This window comes from Pseudonaja textilis, chromosome 5, assembly GCF_049901715.1.
Source record: "Pseudonaja textilis isolate UNSWEBS1 chromosome 5, rPseTex1.2, whole genome shotgun sequence".
Classification (NCBI taxonomy): domain Eukaryota; kingdom Metazoa; phylum Chordata; class Lepidosauria; order Squamata; family Elapidae; genus Pseudonaja; species Pseudonaja textilis.
In genome coordinates, this window is record NC_141994.1 from 1365005 (window position 1) to 1372998 (window position 7994).

Below are 7994 nucleotides of genomic sequence, written 5' to 3' on the forward strand. Positions count from 1 at the left end.
TCGCTCCCCAACCGAGGCCGCAAAGGGGGAGCCTCCCGCTCCGGCCGCCGTCTACCTGCGCGGGGAGGGAAAGGAGGAGACCGCGGCGGGCGCTTGGTCGCCCCCTCCTCCCCGCGGGGATCCTGAGCAGGTTGCGGTTGGCTTGCGGGGCTGCGTGGGTCGGACAGCTGCAGAGATGCCGGGAGTAGCTACACCCAGGAGCAGGAGCAGCTCCTCCTGGCCTGGAGGGGCTTCTCCGAAGGTCCGGTGAGGAGCTCCGTCCATCCCAGCGTGTGAAGGCCCCCCGGGGCTCCTTAAGGGCTCGGCCAGAAGAAACCAGAAGAAACCGCAACTGGCCACAAGCCTTGATGGGCCACCCAGAGACCATCAGGGTCCTGGCAGCAAAAATCCTGAACAAAGCGCAGAAGCAGAGCTGAACCCCCTTGGAAGGGAAACCCCAGATCAGCTCAAGGTCCAAGCTGGAGGAACGAGGGAAGAAGGTCCCTTTCCTGGTGAAGCAGAACCAGCAGGGTTGGGGGTCCCGGGGCAGCCTTGGTGGGGGGTTACACCCTCTGGATTCCAATGGGGTCAGGTAGGGGTCAGGGCTGGCTCTATAGGCAAAGGGGGAAGAAGCAAACCCCAGCTGTTTGCCTGGGTTAATCTTGTCCAGCTTTTTTGTTGGTTGCTTATCTGGAGTTTCTGTCTGGCCCAGCCTCTCTGGACAGCCGGCCTCCTCAGTCTCTGCTTGGGGCATGGAAACTGGGGGTGGGCTCTGCCTCCCTTAAGCCCCCCCCCATTTCTCCTTTAAAGGAAATATTCTATCCTGCCTTTTAATACCCCCAAAAATATTTCATTCCCACACAACCAATGGCTAGTTTCGCATATCTCCTAGCCCTCTTTAGCAGTCTCACCTGGATTTTGGGAGGTCATACAGGGTGTAAGTCTATTTTGGCGGATATTTCTGCTGCTTTCTGCAGTGCATATATAGCTGGTCCTCAATCTGTAACGGTTCACTTAGTGACCAAAGTTACAATGGCACTGGACAAAAAGGGCCTCGGGACCATTTTCCACCCTCCCACCTGGTGCAGCATCTCCTTGGTCACCTGGTTTGCATTCAGACCCTTGGCACCTGTTTCATACTTATGACGGTGTCAGTGTCCTGGGATCATCCTATTTTGTGACCTCCTGTCATGCAACGTTGTTGGGAAAGCCAGATTCACTTAACGACTATGTGACTAATTTAACTGAGGCGATTTGCTTAACAAAAATGCGGAGAGAAAAGTCGTCCAACGGGGCAAAACTCACTCAACATCGTCTGCACAGCCCCATCAGAGGAACAATTTCTGACTTGGCTCCCATTTTAGCGACCAAAAGAAACAAAAAAGTGTCACGTTTTGAAAAGTTCCAGAACCTGGAAACTCCTTGAGATCTTTTTTTTCTTTTTTTTGTAAAAAGTTATTTTTTATACACAACAAATTCCATTCCATTCCAATCGTGTGTTGATTAGGTACATATTTCAATTACTTAACCATTATTAATAATATTCCTCTTATCAAACTGAACAATGCGACAACAATCACATCCCCACGTATACAGTATTAAATGAGAGCCAGTATATCTGTGACAGTCGTTTCTTTCATTGCTCTGTGAATCCATCCAATGCCCTTTGATTTGTTCTCTTTTCTGTCCATTGACAAAACCAATCCCATGCCACAGAATACTCAGATACTCTTCTCTTTCTTTCATTTCCAGGGTCAATCCTATTCATTTCTGCACGTTCAAATAGTTTTCCTTCAATTACCTTCCCCCTCTTCCAGTTTTGGGCAAATAGAAACTCCTTGAGCTCTTGAGGGCCCGGATCCTCCTCCTGCCGAACTCCTAGTTGCCGAGAAGCTCCTCGTAGGCTCCTCCAGGGCTCCTTTTCCTGGCGTGGAGGATATTATTCAGCCCCCTTATGGGGGACTGAAGGGCTTTGGATCAGACTGATGGAGCCCGTGGGGAGAGGAACAGGAGGCCGTCTGACGGGTAGGGAAAAAAGCCCAAATATGAAAGGCTTTTTCAAATAAACAACTGCCGTGTTTCCTGTGTTTGACCAGCCCTTCATCAAGTCTGTTTGAGGGCCACTCCAGATTAGGATCAAGTAATGGCTGTAGATTATTAACATACTTTCATGTGGCCAGGAAAGAAACCAGTTTGGTAGGAAAAGAAACCAGTTTGCGAGAAGCGTTCTCTGAGCTCTGGAGAAATAGGAAACTCTTACATTTACTGGAGGGTAAAATCATTCGTCCACAGAAGGACGTCCCTGGAGTGTCTCCATGGCCAGCCGGCCGCCTGCTACACTCCCAACGTCTTTTTAAAAAAGGGTTTTCCTTCTTCCCAATCCAGTGGAATGAAGGAGGAAGAGGACTTGGGGGCAACTTTTCCAAACCTGGTTATTGTGAGGGAGGAGAAGCCGGCGAGGAGGAGGGAGGGGAGCAGCAGCCCACAATGGTGCCAGGTCTTCTTCTTTGTCAGCCTCCTCCTCCTCCTCCTCCTCTCCAAGCGTAAGGGAGGGGAGCCTTTTGTCATCAACACGAAGCCTTCCTCTGGTTTTTTCATCTGGCTCAAGGATTCTGGGGATTGAAGCCCGCCGGTCATCGAGGGGACGTATTTGCCTGCCCTGGATTAGACTCTCTTCTAACCCTGACGATGCTGCCTAGCTGGGACATGAAACCACCCAGCTCAGAAGGGCCACCGTCCAACCTGCAGATCTCGTTCTCTTCGCTTGGAACCTTTGTGGGCGTCAAATACTCCTGAGAGTTGCAAGCAAGTGGGAGAAATCTGCCTCTATCTGCAAACCTCAACCGAGGAGCCACTGTTCCTTCCTGCACAAAAGGCCTCTGACGGGGTCCCTCCTCGCCTGTCTGGGTCAGCTATAAACCTCCAGGGTAGCTGGATAGAAAACAGCCCAAGAAAGTGAGCCAAAAAATGATAAATGTAGCTCATAGGGATGGATACCTCGGATTAAACAAAGGTCAACACACCCTATTGGAAAACCTCCAAGAGCAGCTAGAACAGACCATGACAAGCTAGGGCTGATGATGTTCCCTAGCTGGGTCATGAAACGTCTGCAAGGAAACCACTAAGCTCAGAGAGCACCAAGGTCCCCACAGACTCCATCCTCCTCCCAAACCCCACTCCTTTTCAGCACTGGTGGTGTTCCCTAGTTGGGTCATGAAACGTCTGCAAGAAAACCACCAAGCTCCAAGAGCACCAAAGATCACACAGTCCTCCTCTTCCATTGTGCAAACCCCACTTCCTTCTGGCACTGATGGTGTTCCCTAGTTGGGTCATGAAACGTCCACAAGGAAACCACCAAGCTCAGAGAGCACCGAAGACCCCACAGTTCAACCCCGAGCGAAAAATATTCTTTTTTGGCCTCCATTCTTTAGCAGAAATAAGTGGGGGTGCAAGACCCCCCCAAATCAGCCAACATGAGCAGACCTCACCAAAGCCACTGGAATGACCTCGATGCCACTTCAATGGCAGGCAAGACCCAGAGTAAGATCCAGGCAAGGAAGGGGATAGAGAAGGAAACCAGGTTGATACGTGAATTTAAAACAAGCTCTCTCTGTTCAATCTGCTCTCTCTCTTGACAGTTCCTAAAGAAAGAAGCCACTGAACACAGTCAAGGACAAGCTGTTTTTACCCTGAATCAGGCAATGTTTGTTGCTCCTAATAAGGTAAGCAGGAAGAGGATGTAGTGGTGTCTCTAACCAGCGTAGTAAGTTGCTTGCTTTCTTGCAGAGCTTGGTCCTTTCCTCCCAGAAAACCCTTTCTTGTTACAGATCAATAAAAACCCCAAAGCTGCCCTTATAGGTGGTTGTAGTTAATTTGGGGTGAAGTTTTTCCAACCTTGCTCATGGCTTACTACTAGTAGTTGTAATTCCATTCACATAGATCAAAGGTGCACAACAGAAAGCAGAACTACACCCTTCCTTACCACAGCACTGTTATCTTTGCAAAACAGTTCTATTTATATCTACAGAAAAGTTTCCTTCGTACAGCTGCATTTAACAAGATGTTCACCAAAGGAGCTGGAGAACGTGTGATGTGTAAAATAAAAACAATAGGAAAAATAACCAAAATAATTACCCCCAAAGAGTATTTTCTACCTTTTAAGTAGCCCAACCCGAGTTAATTTCTAAAGCAGAAAAAGATACAAGTTACAAAATGTGTCTAGACGGAGTTTGAATCCTTGAGGGGAAAAATGGTCTATCCAAAATAAGCTTTGTTAATGAAATAAATTGGTTTAAACAGGATCCCTTTTTCCTCTTAATCTTGATCCATTAAAAGAGGCAACGCAGCGAGTGTAGAGTGGCAATCTTTGAATGGTACCATTGATTTCAGCATTATCATCTCTGGAACAAGATGTTAGGATTTTGCTCTGTATGGAGGACAATGGCTTAACTGTCATGGAACTCCATAAACGGTAGTTTTGTGAATTTTCTAAGTAAACCCATTCAAATTCTCCTCCCAGATAGCCTTCCCCAGATTCCTTAAAGGGGGAAGGGGGGGCGAACACACCAGTACTAGAGACAATTTTTCCCTCTCATTTTCTCATCTGAAATGTTCCTTTTCTGAGAATTTATGGTGGCTATGAAATTGATGGGTTAAAAAAAAAAGGTCTTTACCACTCATAGCCCCGGAGAACTATAGCAAAGCCCAAGTCCTTTATTTTCCACTATTTATTGTCATAATTTTAAGTCACATTTTGAGGGAGCCAGCATTTTGCTGTATCTAATGTTGATTTAGGCAACTCCCATTAAGGAACCTTAGCTGAACAAGTTTTGTAAATACACGGGATTTTTAACTCGCAATTTAAAATCTGTATGTAAAGTCAACCGCACCTAAACGCAAACTGTTGATTCTTTAAAAGAAAAACTAAACCCTTCTTGCTCAAAGTCAATGCAAACATCAGGGGCCTTGATCTCTCCATGCCAAGAGTTTATTTTGATTTAGGAGGCTCGTGGCAAAACCTGCCAAGTCCACTTGGAGCTCAAAGTCTAGTGACAAACGACCGAATTTCAGGAAGGCTCCCGAGTTCACATTTTGAGGAGTTATGTAAGACCAACCAACCATACCTGGTTTAATCCTTTGGGGATGCTCTACACACGATTGCCTTCCTTTTCCTTTTCCTTCCCCTCCTCCTCCCCCCAAAAAAACAGATCCAGGAGGACCCGCCGTTTCCAGGGGGCCGGGAGAATTTCACTCACTGGAAAAGCCGCACCTTCAGGGTGGAACTCCAGGCGATGATGATTCCACGGGAGAAGCCACGACAGTTGAAAAAGGGTTGAAAGGGAGGACATCTCCTCCTCGGCTTCTATCTAGGGGGAGAGAGAGAGAGAGAGAGAGAGGCCCAAAGGTGCCTTTTTTTCCCAAGAGGCAGCTGGACTTTCTGGTTCTTCTTTGAAGAGGTTTCGCTTCTCATCCCAGAAGCTGCTTCAGTTCTGCTGTCTTCATCCTTTCCACGATCGCTTTTATGGTCTAGGCCAGCCTTTCCCCACTTCACTTCTCAACTGAAAATCGGTCACTTAATGACTGCTACTGAGTCACAAGGGGGACCAACCCAGAGTAACTTACGGCCCACTTTCGAGGTTCCAGTGGCTGAAACCCCCCCACTCCCCAGCCAATGGAGACATGAGATCACGGGTGGGACTCAGCCGGTCAGGTGAACCGGGTGTTAAATTTATGTCTGGTTCGCCAAACCGGTAGTTGAACCGACCGGATGGTCCCGCCCACCCTTCCCCCTCCCCAGAGTCTCCAGGCAGCACATTTTGGATGCAGGTAAGGGCGGGGTCTGCGTGGAGGCTCTGGGGTTGGGGGAAATGGGCCGGACTGGAAGGACCGGAAGTCCAGAAACGGGCCTGTTTCCGGCTTCTGAAGGGCCCCCGGAGCTGGGGAAGGCCGTTTTCGCCAGCCCAGAGGCCCGAGGGAAGCCTCCTGACCCCGGGGAAGGCGAAAAACAGCCCTCCTGGAAGTTCCAGTAGGCCACGCCCACCATGGCCACGCCCAGCCAGCAACTGGGCAGCGAACCGGTTGCTGGGATTTTTGAATCCCGCCCCTGCACGGGATCCCAGCGGGTCTGTATTTACGGCCCTTTGCACGTGACGGCAACCTAAGCTGTTCAAACTGGTCTTTCTTTCAGGTCTGAGGTTCGAACACTGCCGGTCCCTGCCCTCGTGGGGCGGGAAAGCAAAGCAATAAGCCCTCCCAGGAGAGAAATGGATGCCTTCATGGATGAAGGCAACTATCCTGGGCGGGAAGAAAGGTCCCCCCCCCAGGAGGGGCTCCGGCACGAGACTGAAACCTTGGGGGGCTCCTGGGGGCCGACCCAGGTTGCCCCCTGCCAGGCAGCTGCTGCTGGCCCCGTGACCAAACTTCAAACACTCCACAACCGGTTCCTATCTATGATGGTCGCAGCGTCCCGGGGTCCCCCCTGATCCCCTTTGACCACCAAGGTCAATGAGGAAGCCAGACTCACTTAACAACCATGTCCCTAATTTGACAACTGCCGGGATTCATTGAGCCAATGGGGGCAAAACCTGCCTTAAATTTCTCACCTAGCAGCAGAGATTTGGGGCTCAATGAAGTGGATTTCTGCATTTCGTTATGATGCTGGCTGAGGCGGTTTGGGGGCCGGTTTCCTGGTCCTGCGCTTCGCTGCCAGGGGACTCCGGAGAAGCCTAGAGGGCAGGGCACCCGGAGGACGGTGGTTTTAAGGAACCGTGGGATTTGGGGGTGGGGTCCTTTCATGCTGCGCCCAAACTCCGCCTTAAGGGGCTGCAGTGGGTGCCGGCCTCCCTCAGCATTGGGGGCCAGACTCTTTGGCCGGGATGGTCTGCGAGGAAGGGGCCCCCTCCTCTGCCCCTAAGCAAGGCGCCTTCCGCCCTCAAAGGCCTTCCTCCCCCTAATCTCCTTCCCTGTCAGTCTGTGGCTTCTTCCTAATTTTCCCTTCCAGCTCTGTGTTCTCTGCGTTGTGGCTCCCCCCCCCCTGCCCCCCCGGTTTCTGTCCCCATAAAAGCCGGGCGTATCCTCTTGTTTGTTCTCTTCCTCCAGCATACAAAGCAGGGTTGCCCCAGAAACCTCCAAGGGCTCCTGAGGAGGGAGGCCGGGCCGTTTTCGTGCTGGGGAAGCGTGTAGGGCATGCGTTTTGTACTTTCTGATCTGGCTCTCGCTGGGGGGACTGCACTTCCTCCCCAACTCCCGCTGCTCCAGAGGCCCCTCCCGCCTCTGGCGAGAGCTGGGTTCCTGGGGTGCCAGAGTTTTGTGGAGGCAAGCGCCCCCGACCAGCACCCTGCAGACAAGAGACTCTGGTGCCCCATTCTCTCAGGGGGCCTCCCGGCAGGTAGAGAAAAATGGGGAGACTAAGGAACCTTGTTGTGTCAGAGGAGGAACGCAGAGAATGCCAAGCGTGGCCCCCAGAAATGGCCGGGTGCCCTGCTCCAAAGATTTCCTGAAGGCGGCGGCTCTCTCGGACATCTTCTGCCTTGGGGGTGATAGGAGCAGCAGCAGCAGCGAGGGAGGGTCGGGGTGGTGGTGGGGAGGGACCCGCCAACTCTGCCTGTTGTTACCGACCTGCCTCGGGCCGAGCCGAAGGCATCCCAACGCCTGGGGCCAGCCAATTCCTCCCCCGGGACTTCAGATGTGTTCCCTGGGTGAAATGCTGGAGGAGACCGTGCGCCCTCCCACCCCTGTCCTTAAGGATCACGGGAGCCCACGATGTCCCATAAACGCCCCAAGCAGGAGCTGTTCTCTTCCAAGGCCAAGAGTAATAAAGGCTCCGCTTCAGAGGAGCCCCAGGCAATACACGCAGCCTCCGTCCATGTTCAGGAGATCCCCTTTTGTCACATAGAAATGAATGTTGTGCGTGAAAGACTTCCTAGGGACACCCGGCCCTCACAAGCACACCTGGTCGCTGGAGGGGCCTTGGTGCTCTTTGAGCTGTGCACTGAGGTTGTTCCCTAGTTGGGTCA

General features: G+C 51.5%; 1 long non-coding RNA gene across 1 annotated transcript; it reads left to right on the forward strand.

The window, feature by feature from the left end:
- The first annotated feature begins 13 nt into the window (after window positions 1–13).
- Window positions 14–3834, forward strand: LOC148125503 (uncharacterized). Its single transcript, XR_015743728.1, has 2 exons — window positions 14–246; window positions 3618–3834. It is a non-coding gene; the product is annotated as an uncharacterized LOC148125503 (long non-coding RNA).
- Window positions 3835–7994: the final 4160 nt, after the last annotated feature.